This window comes from Pelophylax lessonae, assembly GCF_965119305.1.
Source record: "Pelophylax lessonae genome assembly, chromosome: 1".
NCBI lineage: Eukaryota > Metazoa > Chordata > Amphibia > Anura > Ranidae > Pelophylax > Pelophylax lessonae.
The window spans coordinates 732,235,259-732,253,364 of NC_138768.1; the positions used below are offsets into that span (position 1 = coordinate 732,235,259).

At 41.1% G+C, this 18,106-nt stretch overlaps 1 protein-coding gene across 3 annotated transcripts in view; it reads left to right on the plus strand.

Annotated features, from left to right (window-relative positions):
* Positions 1 to 18,106, plus strand: part of SGCZ (sarcoglycan zeta) — a 1,591,429-nt gene that overhangs the window by 633,443 nt on the left and 939,880 nt on the right. The window lies entirely within an intron of this gene.

The window sequence follows — 18,106 nt, forward strand, 5'->3', positions numbered from 1 at the left end:
CCGGGTACCATGCTACACACCTGGTGGACATGCTCGGTACTGCAACCCTTTTGGAAGGAAGTCCATGATATCATAAAAAAAGTCACATCAAGTGAGATTCTCTTCACTCCTGAGAAGTTCCTTTTGAACTTCTCTCCTAGAACACCCAATTCTCTACAAACTGTACTTGCCCGTCACATGATGAACGCTGCTAAACTTTGTGTACCTTGTCATTGGCGTTCAACAGCAATCCCCACACTCACAGAGTGGTTCCGCAGACTGAATAGAACTGAAGAAATAGAGGAATTGATAGCCATTTCAAGAGATGACATATCCAAGTTCTCTGCGGAATGGCTGGACTGGCTCCGATACAAGGAGACAGATGAATACAAGTCCATCATGTGTGTTCCATAACCTGGTCTCATGAGTTTTGTTACTAAAATACTACATTCCCTACTGCCCCCCCCCCCTAGTCCTTCCCACCCCCCCCCTCTCCCTTTCCCTTTTTTTTTTTTTTTTTTTTCTTTTTTTTTTTTTTTTCTTTTTTTCTTTTTTTTCTCCTTTTTTCCCCTTTCCCCTCTCACTCTCTTCTCTTGTCTTCCTCTAATTTATCTATTCTTATCTTTCTCTTTATCAAATTATTCCCCTGCACCCCCAATGATTTTATTTACCAAGAATAACCTGCATCCTTATTACAGACATCCTAAAGAAGCACATTTCTGTTTCTTTTTTTTTTTTTTTTTTTTCTTGCTCATTGCAACTCTCTTATCTAGCAAAATGCTCTAATCATACGCTTAGCGAGATGCCTTCATATGTCTGTAAATATGCAATTTCATAAGCTTCCACACTTGTTATGTCCTGTTATTATGTGGGTTCATTGACTTTCAATGTACTTGACTGTATTCATTTCATGTTATATCTTGCTTTCAATCAATAAAATAAAAACTTGTTTATGGAAAAAAAAAAAAAGATTACACTGTATATTTATGCATTTGGATTTATTATGTAAATAGAGCCATCTATTGCATCTTGATAGCACAGTATAGCACTTTATTTTGATAGCACAGCATAGCACTTTATTTGTAATTTTTAATTATTGCACATATTTATAGCACGGTGCTAAAAAACTGCTAAAAAACGGTATTTTGCACATATTTATTGAGCAGCGCTGATACATATCATATTATAAAAAATTAATTTAAACCCGCGATTTTTACAGGAAATAAACAAAAAGTGATAAAATAAAAAGCTATGTTCAAAATGTGATGCAGCTGCTGTTGCGCTAAGTAAAGACTTAGATAAGATAGTAGAATCAAAATTAAAACAGCACTAGCATATATAAAAACTTAAAAAATTAATAGTAATAATGTGCAAATAGTGCTATAAATATATGCAAGTGGTGTGAATCAATTTCATAAATAAAGTCCTTTCATTAAAGTGAACAGTAAAATCCAAAAGTGCTCCAGTGCAGAAATTTATAATATATAAGGTGCTCCAGGTGACGGTGACCCTTCTCGTTTCCCCACTCACCAGAACTGCAGATATATAACGCCTGAGATGAATGAGATATGGCACAAGCAGTTCTTCTGTAGGATGCCCTATGGTACCAGGTATTTTCTTATATGGAACTGGTCCGACTCCTAGTCATCTCTCTTCTGCTCTCCGGTGTTACATATCAATTCATATCAACTCATTTATAAAAGGCCTTCCTTTTTATCAGCAGCAGCCATTACCACCAATTAATATTTATATTTATATTCATTACCTAAGCACAGGCACTTCCCGTTAAATCGTATCTCTCCATTATTCTTTAAACAGACTAGATCCCTCTTCAGGAACTTTGTTTGGTCCAACAAGGCACCCAGAATAAGATTTCAACTTTCAATCATTCATCACTTCTATCATTATTAAAGGCGAGAGGGGGTGTTGGACTTCCAGACATTTTCAAGTACTATAGATCTGCACATCTTTCGAGGGTGTTGGACTGGCTTTGCAATGAGGCCTCTAAGCAATGGGTGTCTATTGAATTGGAAGATGCCTCCATACCATTGCAGACAGCCCCATGGCTCATGACCACTGTCCCCCAGGACATGCAGAAACGCCTGTTGACCAGAGCTATCCTCTACAGACATAGCACCCTTGTCATCCCCCCTGACTCCCGTTATAGGAAACCCCGACTTTGCCCCCGTGCTTGCCGATGGGAGATTAAGGAGACTGAAACAACAGGGGAAATCCTGCTTAATAGACATCTGGCCACAGGGCAGTTTGCCATCTCTGACAGATTTATCTAAGCTTTTGGAGCCCCCACTCAACCCATCACTGACATTGATGTATGGCTTCTTGATGGCAGCAGTGAAGGAGGGAACTCTGCCCTTCATTCGTCAGTGGAAAACAGACCTCAATGTGCAATTCACACATAGACAACTGGAGAAAATCCTCTTAATGGCACACAAGTCTTCCATAGCGAACCAATATCGAGAAGTGGGATACAAAATCCTATCGAGATGTTATAGGGTGTCTTATATGCTCCATAAAATAGATATTTCTACCCCAGACAGATGCTGGCGATGTGAGTCAGAGGTGGGAACCATGCTCCACACCTTTTGGTCCTGCCCAGCACTGGGGGAGGTGACAGAATCTATTAAATAACTGACGGCAGTTGTAAAAGATAATCCCGCAGCATGCCTGCTCCACCTAAGGGAGATAAACCTTGGTGGATTATTTATTTGGCCACGCTTCTTGTGGAGGGGGTAGAGGCACATGATCCTCCATAATCCCCTTCTCTGGGTGTGCCATCCATGGAGACCACGGGAGCCACATGAGAAGCATTCCCTAGAGGTCTTGTGGGGGGGGGCACGAGGAGCGTCCCCTGCCACCATCTTGGTGGAGTCCCGTGGCCTGGATTGGGAAGAAACCTGATAATTTAGTGGGCTGCTGTCAAATCTCTCCGGTGCCTGGGCATTCTCGGGGCTGTGGAGAAGTATTGAGTGGTGGCTGGAGAAGAGCTGTGCGAGTGCTAGTTGCTGAAGGATTCCCAGTGTATTGAGGAGCTGCTTTCTCATGTGTTCATCTTACACGGCGGTCGCCATGCCCCTGATCCTGAAATTTATCTTAACTGTGCATGCCCCCCCCCCCCGAAGTGTGTCTCTATACTCTATTATTTTCTGAAACATTAGGAGTTCAATATTCCAACCCAAGAACACTACAGGAAACAATGTAATACAGAGTCAAACTGTCCTAATATTTTACATTTTAGTAGCTAGGGTCATTGTCAAAGTTAGCATTTTAGGATATAGCAAATTACAGGTGATAAATAGCGCAGCTTAGAAATGTATCAATTTCTTTCCTCAAAATATATAAAGTATGCTAAATGGAAGCATTTATTTTTCCTAAAGTGCTTACAAAGATTAAACTTCAAATTCTGAAACTTTTAGCAGATTGGTACAATGTATGTGTTTCAATGTATACTGTAAATCCAGCTTTAGTGTTCTACACAAAAAATGACCTAAGTATAATTATAATAATTTTCTGCAGTGAAAAATCTATGTGGGTTAAATATTAGGGATTTTGATCTGCCTCTACAGGAGTCAAGAAGCAACCTCACCATTTTAATTGCAATTATATTCCGAATATGTTCCAAACAAATGAAAAATAAGAACATTATTAGGGATTACCAAAGTAATGTATCTCACAGGCAAAATCAAATTAATGTTATTTTCTATCTACTTTTAAGGCAATTTATCTGATGTTATACAGTGTAAAACAATAATGAGGTAAATGTTTCTTTGTTCTTATTAAGCCTGTTTCCAATGTAATGGTTTATATTGAGTATTTAATGATTTTGGAAGTCAAAATTAAGTTCAGTGTTTCCTTGGGATGCCATATTTGGAAATTGCAAACCCTACTAAATAAATATGATCCGAATAAAGTCATACATTGCTAAAGGAAAATAGAGATATTCTTCAAACCATATTAGAATAATAAATGCTAAAAAATATCTAAAAATAACTAAAAATAATAATATAAACTAAAAAAACTGTAGGCTAGAATGCCTTTTTAATGAACTCCTGACCTAAGCATTCCTAAAGCCTCTAACCTAAGCAAGCTTAATATACAAATACTGATGTCTGCTGATGTCTGAATTGCATTTTGGGATTTGTGTGTGTGTGTGTGTGGGGGGGGGGGGGGGGGGTTGCTAGAGCCTCGAATTGGAGCATGAGAATGAATTCAGGCCCGAGGTTCTCTCAGGATGCTGAGAACAGTAACTGTTGAAGCAACACATGCACAAGTGAAGGCAGAGAATTTACAGTGTTCGCTTAGCTGCATACAGTATGCATATATTAGATATGAAACTCATATAGGAAGTCAGGGTAGAGGTCTAAAAATTGATAACTTTATTGTTCTGTATACCTAAAACAAAAAGAAAACTCTCTAAGGAGCAATTCCCTATTCAGAACAGAGTGACTACTGAGGTGTATTTCCTTAATTATTAAAAAAAAAAAGTATAATTACTGTAAACTATACAACAACTGACATCAAACATTTGCTTTGCTATATATACAACAGCATTGTCAGTATAACACATGTAACACACCACTTAACCACTTGCCGACTGCCGCACGACTATTTACATCGGCAGTCAGCCCCTCACAGGCAGAGCGACGTAGCTCCCGCGCGGTCACGGACCCCCCGCGCGTGTGACCGGCGGACATCATCACTCGCGATCGTCGGGTGGAGAGGGAGAAAGGCAGGCGGCTAATGTAAACAAGCCGCCTGTCATTCTCTCCGTGTATGAATGGTGATCATACGGTTATACTATGAAGGACCGTTTATCACTGTTCATACACCTCAAGCCACAGCCAATCACAGTTAGAATCACGCCCCTAGGGACACACATAACCCCTCCCTCTCAAAAAAAGTTAACCCCTTCACTGCCAGTGTCATTTTACAGTAACAGTGCATATGTATAGCACTGATTACTGCAGTAATGTCACTGGTAACCCCAAAAGTGTAAAAAATGTCAGTCAAGGGTCCGATCTGTCCGCCGCAATGTCACAGTACCGCAAAAAAAATCGCAGATCGCCGCCATTACGCGTTAAAAAAAAGCAACAAAAATGACAAAAATCTTTCCCTTAGTTAGTAAACGCAATAACTTTTGCGCAAACCAATCAAAATACGCTTTTTGCAATTTTGTTTACCAAACATATGTAGCAGAAAACAAATTGGCCAAAAATGTTAAAAAATTTAGATTTTTACATTTTTTTGGGGGGAATTTCATATAAAAAAATTTGAAAAATATTGTTATTTTTGCAAAATTGACGCTCTTTTTTTGTTTATAGCGCAAAAAGTAAAAATTGCACAGGTGATCAAATACCTCTAAAAGAAAGCTCTGTTTGTGGGAAAAAAAGGACGTCAAATTTGTTTGGGTACAGCGTCGCACGACCGCGCAAATGTCCATTAAAGTCACGCAGTGCCGAATCACAAAATAGGCCCTGGTCAGGAAGGGGGTAAAATCTTCTGGGGCTTAAGTGGTTAAAGTGTTTATTACCCTAAAAAAAAAAAATATTCTGTTCCCCCAAAGCATGAATACCAGCACAGTGCTTGTGCTGTGTAATTTGGCCCATTTTATCCCCTAAACAAACTGGCTGATCCTGCCTGGCTATACACTCCACCCTGTAAACTGACCACAGTTTATCATAGCTGCTGAGCCCTGACACTGTGGTCAGTTTACGTGCCTCCGTCATCTGCAGCCCTGCTCTGTACTTCTCTGTCCTTTCCTTCATCCTCTCCCCAGAGAGCTCTATGTACCATAGGAGCCATCTCAATACTGGCATGAATACTGGTAAGTAAAAAGTGCGTGTTGGAGGCAGAACGATGAATGTGGTTCTACAGAACACAAACACACACTCACTCTGAACTATACAAAGACTTAAGCCCCGTACACACGTACCGATCGTCGGCCGACAGAACGTCCTACAAATGTTCACGGCTGGTGTGTTTGTTGTTTGTCTGTTGAAAAGTGCTCAAAACTTGCCCAGGACATTTGTCTTCCGACAGAAAATGACGTCACTACGTTCCACGCACGTTCGCCGCTACAAAAGAGGAAGTGAGTGTTTGGCCGTGACCCTTCTGGGCATCTCGCGCTGATTTCGGTAGCATTTGTTTGGTTGACGACATTTCGCTATTTTCCGAGACATCGTTCGAGAATTTATTATGGCGACCATGAATTCGTCCGTTGCTGTCGTTAGTGTTGGAGTTTTGGCTCTGAGACGACGTACGAGCAATAGGAAGAAGAAGCGGACCTCCTGGACGAAAAATTGGTTGCTTAACCGTGATCAATTTTCTCATATGTCCTTGCTGAGGGAGCTCCAGGAAAATAATCCTGATGACTTCAGGAATTATTTGAGGATGACGGATCCCATCTTTTACCGTCTTCTTGCCCTGGTGTCCCCCTATATTCTGAAGCAGGATACTTGTATGCGGCTTGCAATTACTCCTGAGCAAAGGTTAATTGCGACGTTGAGGTATCTTGCAACAGGGAGAAGCCTGCAGGATCTGAAGTTCACCACAGGCATCTCCCCCCAAGCTCTTGGAGTCATCATCCCTGAGACCTGCTCTGCCATCATCAAGGTCTTGCAGAAGGACTATATCAAGGTATGTTTGATTTTTTAAATTACATTACATGTATTAGTCGTTTCACCCGAATTATGATGTTTTTGGATGTACAGCAATTGACACAGGCCATTATTTGTAAACTACCCTCTGTCCGCATGCACATAGTAGTAAAGATGTAGATTATCTTTAACCATTTGTAAAATTACCCACTAACCACCCCACCATTCTCTCCTATGTGTCCCTAAACGCATTGCCTGTTAACAGTATGTCGAATTTTTCAAATTTTATTGCTTTCCCTCAAACAATTATTCCTTGGCCAATGTTTTAGTACCTAGTTAATGATTTATCTAAAATACATCAGTCCATCCATTCCCACCTATGATTCTGTATGTTTATGTAATGATGTTAAAACCTTCACTGACCACAAGCCCTTATTGATGTATAAATGCCCAGTTTTACTTACCCATCCCCCACCCACATGCTAAATCTCAAAGTCAGCATATACCAAAGCTCAAGTTCAGAGGTCTTCAAACTATGGCCCTCCAGTTGTTCACGAACTTCAATTTCCATCATGCCTAGTCATGTCTGTGAATGTCAGAGAATTACAAGGCCTCATGGGATGTGTAGTTCTGCAACAGCTGGAGGGCCGTAGTTTGTAAATCTCAGCTCTAGCTGGTGAGTATAATGGGCCATACACACTAGAAGATTGTCAGAACAATTTATCCTTCCGATTTACCAAAACCAAATAATATGAGGTCCAACAAACACTTTCAAATCCTATGCAATCTGGTAGGCCCTTGCACTACATAGAAAAGGTAAATCTGCACGAAAAAGTCTTCAGAGAATCTTCTAGTGTGTATGGCCCTTTACAATATAAGAACAATAGGAGGTTGAAAATAAATGTATGTAGATGTTACATCCCCATATCCAAACCTTTGCCTTCCTGTTGTTTATTTTTTTAGCAAGTTGCATAAGCATTTAACAGACAACTGTGTGTGTAATTAATAATGTGATGTGCTCAAGCACTAATTTTTTTTTTTTTATTTTTTCCCCACAGTTTCCTTCAAACGCAGAGCAATGGCTGGAGATTTCTGATCAATTTCTGGAGAAGTGGAATTTTCCCAATTGTGGGGGTGCTATTGATGGGAAGCACGTCCGCATTGTCCCCCCTCCGAATTCCGGCACATTTTATTATAATTATAAAGGTTTTTTTAGTATAGTCATGCTAGCCATAGTTAATGCAAACTATGAGTTTATTTTTTTGGATATTGGCAAAAATGGCCGCAATTCGGATGGGGGAGTTATTGATCAGACGGAGTTCGCTCGTCGTCTAAAGAACGGCACTCTGAACCTGCCATCCAGGGAGCAAACTGTTGAGGGTATGAGCTTTGTGTTTATCGCAGATGAGGCTTTTGCGCTTGGGGAGCATCTCATGAAGCCCTACCCTCAGAGGAACCTCACCCCAGACCAAAGGATTTACAACTACCGGTTGTCCAGAGCTCGCAGAGTTGTGGAGAATGCCTTCGGGATAATGGCCAACCGGTTCCGGATATTCCTGACGTCCATAAACCTGGCACTGTACAAAGTGGATAATGTGGTCTTGTGTTGCTGCATTTTGCACAACTTCCTACGCAGGAATGCACAAAATTATGTATTGCAGCAACTGGATACTGACCCTGCTATGCCAGGTACAAGTGGAGAGGCCCAACCTTCTAACCAAGTGGAGTCCATGACGTCAATGGAAGTTGGACGGTCAGCATTGGCATCACACAGGGCCCGTCAGATCCGCCAGGAATATCTGGACTATTTCGTGGGGAGAGGAGCTGTGTCCTGGCAGCAATCACTGTCACACACCCATTAATCTTGTTAAAGATTGGACACACAAGATAAATGTCAGAGATATATTATTTTTCAACACATTAAAAAAAATTGCAATGATTCAGTATTGTGGATTCTAATCATTTGGGCACATATGCCAAACACAATTATTTGGGTTAATCATGTGTTATATATGTGTGACTTTGGAAGGGTTAATACATTCATCAGTGTGTTTCTTTACTGTAGTCTCTCACCAGCTGATCCAAAGTGATGATGGCCATGTGTTATTTTTGAGCCAGTGGTGTAAATACAAGGGCCTTCTGCACCCCACAAAATTTACACAAACCCTGTCACATTGAGAACTAGGTCACACCCATGGTTCATCTAATGTCACCTTACATTGGTGGTTCTTGTCCAGAAGTTGCCCATAGTATATATTTAATATAATACATTAGGGTATTAACAACGTACCTACACCTGTTATGTTGTGTTCATTTATGACATCCTTCTCACTGCCCATCAATGTTAGGATATGTCAGTGTTATGTGAAACTTGATCATTGTTCATCTCAAAGTGTTATATATATAAGTAATGGAAAGTGAACTAGAGTAACGAACAAGCAATACACTATAGATTACACTGATCTCCCTACACTGCCAATATCAATGCCATATTGAATCCTAGGACTGCTAGTACCTTGAGTGTTGAGTCACACTTATGCAATGTGGGAAGTCTGCGACTTTGCATCCTTCCTGCATCGCATAAGGGTGACCCACCACTTACTTTTTCCACAGGATTGTATTACACAAGTCTGAAGAACTGTGCCATCCAATCCTGATACATCAGAAATAAAGGGTCATGTGCGACTTGTGTGCGTGTTCAGTGTGAATGTAGCCATACAAAGTGTATGTCTCAATTCGCACTGCACTCGCACAAAAGTCGCACATGATGCATTTATTCAGCTGCATCAGGATAGGATTGCACAGTCGTTCACACTTGTATGATCCAATCCTGTATGAAATGTCAGATCGCACTGTGATATGCGTATAAACGGTTGGGATCTTTAACATTTCATTGACACCTCCAGCAACTCGCATATGGCAGTGTCCAAAATGCTTTCATTAACATGTAAATGTGGGAATAGGACAGCCATCATACATGTAATGCTTCTTTACACAGCTTTAGATCTCGACCCCCCCAACGAAAGTCAAATAAAGAATGGAACACACATTGTTGAATGTACAAAATTTTTTTTTCAAAACATTCACAGGGTTAGGGTTAGGGTTAGGGTTAGGGTGTTTTCAAGTTTTTTTCCCAAACGTGGGTACACTCTTAACAACTGAGTGCCATCAAGATATCATAAAATATTAAAAAACTTTTGTAAGAAAAGGAACCAATAAAAACATAAAAAATGTCTTTAAAACTTTTTAAAATTTGGCAATCATGTCGACAAAATCTCGCATTTTTGATTGCAATGCCGTTGCTGTTTCCTTGATTTGCTCGAGGTCTGAGCAACATTGGAGTGCCTCACGGGTTAGTTTTGCTAAAGTGCAAGTAGGTAAATCATGATCTGTAAAAAAATATACAACTGAGTCAATGTGAATCACCTACATGAGGTCATAATCGAGAAACATTTGGTGTCCAGGTTATTTTTAATTACTCTCGAGTTAATACCTACCCTGTTCTTATGCTCTTTTGCCCTAGGCTCTTCTTCTTCCTCCTGTCCTCCTCTGATCCTGTTGCTGATGATTCTGCCGGTCTCCTGAGCTTACTATATATTCATTAGGGGTGTGAACGCATGATGACGTCATTGTGAGGGCATGGTCGTAATGTATATATATTAAGCTGCAGAGACCAGAGACGGGCAGAATGCACGGCAACAGCATCAGATGAGGACAGGAGGAAGAAGCAGAACCTAGGGCAAAAGAGCAGACAACATAAGAGCAGAAGATTGCACAGCAGAAGAGTGGAGAGGAGAAGATCCAAAGAGCAGAGTGGAGAAGACCGGATGAAGATATTTAAGAACATTTCATAAACGTCTCCTGTCGTTATTCACATACACTTCCATTTATGTGGTTAATGTGTAGGGGTACTATGTACCCCATACCCATTCACACAGTGATTGGTGTCCGGGATCTGGGGGCCACCCTTTGTTGAAGGTTGCTTCCAAAGTCCTAGGAACCCCCTGGCCGCATGACCCCCCAAAACCACCAGACAGGGTTGTGGGGATGAGGCTCTTGTCCTCCTCTACATGGGAGTAAGGTGCTTTTGGGTGTGCGGTGCAGAGGCCCCCTGGCCCAAAGCAACAAAACCCCCCCATGTTGAGGGCATGTGTCCTGCTGTGGTCCAGGGGGTGTTTGTTCCGCTTGCTCATTCTCTTTCCTGGCCTGACAAGCTGCATGCTTGTATAAGGGTCTGGTAGGGGTTTTGGGGGTAACCCACGCTGTTTTTTTGTTGTGGGCATACCCTCAAACTCAATACCACACACAAAAGGCCTGGTTGTGAACTTGGGGGGACACCCACGGTGGGTTCTTCAATTTTTTGGTGTAGTTCCCCCTCAAAAATCTTCACAACGCAAGTGGCCCCGCAAGTCAGAGCATCCTGATCCGACTTACGGTGCGACTTCCATTCAAATAAAGAGGCTCCCATAGGGAACTAGTGTTGTAAATTGGAGGCTAAAAATAACACTGATAAAAATCATTCTGAAATAACCTACGTGGGCACACAATTGGCTCTTGGACACTTGGTCCGGGATCCTCAAGATTTTGGGAAGTGGCTTCCACGCTGCTTGGCAAGTTGCCAGGAGATCTGGGTTCTGAGCTGGCTGGGGATGCCACATCCTGGCATGATGCAACATCTGCAATGTAAATTTGTAAGGGAATACAAGAATATAAGGTTAAACAATCATTGCAAATACACATATTTCTATGATCCCACTACACAAAAATCTGTGACTACCAACCTTCTTGTTGTTCTGGTGTCTGGTCACTTGTTGGCTCCACCAGAATAACCTCAGGCATAATGTCTTCATCTACATAATACAAAACATTGGCCATATCATAAAAGTCACAAGAGGTACATTTGTTAGGACATGGTGCCCTGCTTGATAGCTCTTTCAGTAACAAATATGAAGACATGTACATGGTTATCTACGAAAAATATGGTACATTAATGTTTGACAGTGCATAGGAACCAATTACCTTTAGTCGAATCTGTGCCACCATCTGGGCCCATGTCCTCCTCTTCTTCCACAACTGCCGATGGAGCTGCCAAACCTCTCCTCCTCCTTTCCCATTGTTTGGCACGGAGTTTACATTTTTCTCCTATTTAAAGGTTTGAATAATAATCTGTGATTAATAGGAATGTTTGCTGAGAAGATTCGTGCAGGAAAGAACGTTCGTTGCAACACAATACATATATTTTTAACTATGGCTTCCTGACTTTTAATGTCATATACTAAAACATCAACAATAGATCGATCTAATCACGACATGACAACTAAAATGAGTAATCTAACTTTTTACATAGACATTATAATCTAGACATGTTAATACAACATACACCAAATTATAAAAAACATATTGCATGATTAAAAAAAAAAAAAATAAATAAAACTTACTTTTTTTCAAAATCCGATGGATTTGGGAAAGCTGATCCTGCTCACGGTGTTTCAGGTCAGACCACCGTTTACGAATCTGATCTTTCGATCGCTCCACACCGAATTTTTTTACCAAACAGGCCACCACCTTATCCATGATGCCATCTTTCCTGGCATTGGGCCGATCGTAATTTGCCAACTTGCCATCATAGTCCATTTTTTCTAAAATGGAGACCATCTCCACCATTTCTGGCTTTGACATGGGTGTAGCCCTTGATTTTCTGGTGGCCCAATCACTTCGGCCCACACTAATTGAGCTCCCAGATTGTTGAGACATTATTCTTGATTACAAGATTTTTCCACTGCTTCAGGTGTGAGTGTCGCATGTAGGCCTGATCTTCGGCACGTACACACCCCTGCACAAGCCCGCCACTGGAGGAGGAGTTGACGCCTGCCCTGTATTTAAAGGACGCAAGTTCGTTCGGCCGACGATTCGCTAGCGGACATATCGAGGGTTGGAGCACGATCGAGCGGCGAATCACGACTTTTCCCCACAAACAAAGGTACGACTCTTTTAATAGAAAGTGTGTGTTTTGGGCCCTATACAGCTTTTATTAGGAATATCTTTATTATGTGCCAAAATACATGCTATTTTAATATGTTTTGTGTTGTGTTGTGTCTTGCAGGCATATACTGTCCTGCAATATGGTGGACAATTACACCACCCACAACTTTCTCATCAGTTTCATTGATGAGTACAGGCAACTGCCGTGTTTGTGGCAAGTGAAGTCGGCAGAATATAAAATAAGAAACTAAAAAAACAGGCCATGGAACATTTGGTGGCCTTCTACAAGCCCGTCTGTCCTGGGGCAAATTTTAATTATATACGCAAAAAAATAAACAGCATTCGCACTGCCTACAGGCGGGAGGTAAAGAAAATAGAAGATTCCACCCAGTCTGGAGCAGGTGCACGGAATGTACATGTACCACGGCTGTGGTACTATGATAACCTGCGGTTCCTGGCAGACACCTTGGAATCCAGGCCGTCAATTTCTACGCTGCCTTCGACTTCGGCAGAGGGCTCAGTGTCTGTAGATCCAAGCCAGGATGAGGATTTCCTGGAGGAGAGTTTTACTCAGGTATGGCATTTCACAATATATTGTCTGCTAAAATGTAATCATGTAACAAAATTATAAGCTAAACCATAATTGACCCTTTATGTAAACGGGCATAGCAAGGGGTTGGCATGACAGGCAACCGCCAGGGGCGCAGGCCAAGGGGGGTGGGTCACAAAAACATTGGCATTGTTTTAGTGTTTATTTTAACAATCCACTCAGCCTGCACACCCCAGAACCCCCAGTTTGCAGGCGGATTCATGCAGGTGTAAAACATTGAGAGCTGCTTCATGCAGGTGTAAAACATTGAGAGCAGCTGAGCCAAAAGACCAGGAGACTGAGACTGCCTCTCACTGCATCCCCAGCACACCTCTGGTCTTACAAACACTGCTGCATCCCCAGCACACCTCTGGTCCTAACAAACACTGCTGTAGCCTCAGCATTCCTCTGGCTCAACCTTTTTTAATACAAAACTAACAGCTCCTGCAAATGATCCATCCATCCTTGCTTCCATGTCTCTGGTCTCTCACTCTGGGTCAGCAAGGCAGGTGGCTTCCTTATTCCTGTTTCCCTGCACTGCTTCACCCTCAATGCCCTACATCAAGCACTCTGCAAGTTCAGGCCCCTCTCTCTCTGCAACCCCCTCCTCTCTCTCTCACACCCCCTCTTTCTCTCCCTCTCTCTAGCTCTCAACCCTCTCTTTCTTTTTCACACCTGAGACAATGATTGCCCACTAGAGAGCTCTACACTGGGCAAACAAGGGGCAAATTAGAAACTTTTAATGCCCTTTAATTTTTTTTTGGGGGGGCGGGTTACAGTTTTACATTGATCTTGGTGGGGGGGGGGTTGTTGCCAAATACAGCTCCTCAACAAGGGCACTGGAGACCCTAGATACGCCACTGTATGTAAAGTCTGCTATTTGTTCACAATAGTATAACAAACATGACTTTTTATATACACTATAACATTCTAATCAATTGTTCATTTCATCAACAGGGAAGTGTCACTGAGGAGGAGCCAGGTTGCAGCCAGGAGCCTGGGGAGCCTGCGGAGCCTGAGGAGCCTGTGGAACTATTTCCACCACCACCTCCTCCTGCCAAACGGAGGCAAAAGAGGAAGCACGTGGATGATATCACAGACGAATTTATCCAGGAGGCCACCATAGCCCTACATCGGAAACCGGAGGCCAATGAGTCCTTCGGCAACATGACGGCAAAAATTTTGGATAAGGTGGACCTCAGGCAGTGTCAGTATGCCAGAAAAATTATCCTCGATGTGCTGCAAAAGGCTGAAAACGGGATCCTTAATGAGCACAGCCATGCATGCCAGGAGCACCCGTGCCCTCCACCTCCACCTCCACAACACCCACCACCTCGCCAAATGCCACATGGCCAGTGGCAATATGGCCAGCAGGATCCAAACCTGCCCTCATGGCAACCTGATTTCAGTTACCAGCAACTTTAATTTTTGTAACCCCCTATTATTTATTTTACCCCTGTTTGCCAGTTTCTAGTTTAATTTTGTCCAAATGGACCTTTTTTATGTTTAGTTATACGGAAAGTATTGATGTTTTCTTTGGTTTTTTTTGCTGAGATACAAAAAATAAAGAAAATGAAAATAAAAAATGGCCTATCTGAATTTGTTAACATGTTTAATATTGTGCATAACCTGAAAAATATGTTTTAGACATTAATTCAGACAAGAATAAAGTGTCATATCAATAGTTAGATCTTTGCTGTTTACAAAATAATAATGGTGAAGAGTTCAAATTATTTAATTATAAAATTTGATAGAACAGATAGAATAGACAAACATTATCTTCATCATAACAGAACACATGCCTTTTGATTAGAAAAGTATGGCATTATGAGCAGCATCTTCCTTCTTCTCACATTTATCAAGATGAGCATGTGCTCCGCATTTCACCTATTTCTTGGACTGCCGCGAGCCGAAAGTTCTTTCTGAATAAAATGATGAGTTTACTAGAGAAAATTCTTCCGGGAACTCATTTGGTTTGATCATGCGTGTTGGGATTTGTAGCTGTGTGTCGGCCGAATTCTGTACTGACAGGCGAACAATCGTCCGTTCTGGTGTCCGCAGACAAAAATTTTCATGTTTGCAAGAAAGACTTTTGTCCGCGGATTGTGCGCAGACAGCTGTCGGAGGCACCATACTAACACGCGTACAATCGGCAGATCTTTCGTCCGCCGACGTTTGTATGCCGACGATCGGTACGTGTGTACGGGCCTTTAGCCCTGGTGTCAACTGGAGTGCTGATTCTGTTTATGTCAGGGCTCAGTGAAGGAAGGACATGGGTACTGTTTGTTATGCATTATGTGTGTGTCGAAAGTATGGTTACTGCATAGTAAGAAGTCTCTGGAAAATAAATTGGAAATTGTGTTTGCCAAAAAAAGGATACAGGAAGGAGCAAAAATGTGTTGGGGGGGGGGGGTGGAATATAATATAATATATTATAATATAATATGATATATAATTCTGGTGCGTATCAATGAAAATTCAAATTGCATGTTATAAGTCATTGCAAGCAATTGGAATCTCTAAATTGAAATAAAGGAAACTCGAGATTGCTGTGTTAAATTCATGCTGTCATGATGATTTCAAAATGTATGCTAACAGGTATTTTTAAATGCTCCAGTATTGCCATTTAAAGACTGAATACAATTGATGAAGATGCATGTCATATCAATGGAAAGGTCAAGGAGATTGTTCAAGTGTATAAAATGTCATTATTTGAAATGTTAAACATCACTAACTTTATTGTATGTTTAAATTAATTGTATGTTTAAATTAATCACTAACTGTATTGTATGTTTAAATTAATAATAATAATTGTTACTATGATATTCTAGGATCTCTCATAGTCACCTGCTCCTCAGATCAGAAGGTGATTGTGGCTTTGAGTAGATAGTAAGCAGCCACAGCACTGCCTGGTCGGAAAGAGCAAGTGTACTCGCCCTTTGCCTCATCGTGCATCTTATTTCATATTCTAAGAACATTAATCTACCAAGTATTATCTGATCCAAAAACCTATAGGTCATTAACAAATGTTTTCAATCAAATATTTTGATAATGTGTTTTACAAGAAGTGAAAGGATGTAGATATAAATAAGAGTGTGATGTTTAAATCTTTATGTCGGCATTCATGCTATTATTATTATTTAAAAAAAAATAATAATAATAATAATAATAATCTAGTTTATGCATTTGTAACATAAGATATTGTACCTTTATTGAATCATTACATCACAATAAACAAAATGTATTAAATAACTAGTCACATAGCTAATATATTAATCCATTTTTTTTTTGAGTTTCTTTTTTGTTTATTTCACAAGTGTCTTTTCTTTAAAAAAAAAAAAAAAAAAAAAAAAGATCTTTTGCAGTGACAGGATGAATACTGAATCTCAAGGGTAAGCTCAAAAAGTGGATTTTTAACTTTTACATTTGAATACCGAAGAAAGAACACCCAACTAATATACCATTTCTCATCTTTAAGTAAAAATCCAGCTGGGTTTAGAATAGAGTGAGAAAGGTTTATGACATCTGCCTTTTTTTTTCATTTTAACCTATCTCTGCTTTACAATTTACAAACAGTTGGCCAATGACTGCAGGCTCTTCATGATATATATATATATATATATATACAGTATCTCACAAAAGTGAGTACACCCCTCACATTTTTGTAAATATTTTATTATATCTTTTCAAGTGACAACACTGAAGAAATGACACTTTGCAACAATGTAAAATAGTGAGTGTACAGTTTGTATAACAGTGTAAATTTGCTGTCCCCTCAAAATAACCCAACACACAGTCATTAACGTCTAAACCGCTGGCAACAAAAGTGAGTACACTCCTAAGTTAAAATATCCAAATTGGCCCCAAAGTGTCAATATTTTGTGTGGCCACCATTATTTTCCAGCACTGCCTTAACCTTCTTGGGCATGGAGTTCACCAGAGCTTCACAGGTTGCCACTGGAGTCCTCACCCCTCTTCCATGACGACATTACTGAGCTGGTGGATGTTAGAGACCTTGCGCTCCTCCATTTGAGGATGCCCCACAGATGCTCAATAGGGTTTAGGTCAGGAAACATGCTTGGCCAGTCCATCACCTTTACCCTCAGCGTCTTTAGCAAGGCAACGGTCATCTTGGAGGTGTGTTTGGGGTCGTTATCATATTTGATACTGCCCTGCGGCCCAGTCTCTGAAGGGAGGGGATCATGTCTGCTTCAGTATGTCACAGTACATGTTTGCATTCATGGTTCCCTCAATGAACTGTAGCTCCCTGGTGCCAGCAGCACTCATGCAGCCCCAGACCATGACACTCCCACCACCATATTTGACTGCAGGCAAGATATACTTGTCTTTGTACTCCTCACCTGGTTGCCACCACACACACTTGACACCATCTGAACCAAATAAATGTATCTTGGTCTCATCAGATCACAGGACATGGTTCCAGTAATCCATGTCCTTAGTCTGCTTGCCTTCAGCAAACTGTTTGCGGGCTTTCTTGTGCATCATCATTAGAAGAGGCTTCCTTCTGGGACGACAGACATGTAGACCAATTTAAGTGCAGTGTGCGGTGTATAGTCTGAGCACTGACAGGCTGACCCCCCACCCCTTCAACCTCTGCAGCAATGCTGGCAGCACTCATATGTCTATTCCCCAAAGTCAACATCTGGATATGACGCTGTGCATGTGCACTCAACTTCTTTGGTCGACCATGGCGAGGCCTGTTCTGAGTGGAACCTGTACTGTTAAACCGCTTTATGGTCTTGGCCACTGTGCTGCAGCTCAGTTTCAGGGTCTTGGCAATCTTCTTATAGCCTAGGCCATCTTTATGTAAAGCAACAATTCTTTTTTTCAGATCCTCAGGGAGTTCTTTGACATGAGGTGCCATGTTAAAATTCCAGTGAACAATATGGGAGAGTGAGAGTGATAACACCAGATTTAACAC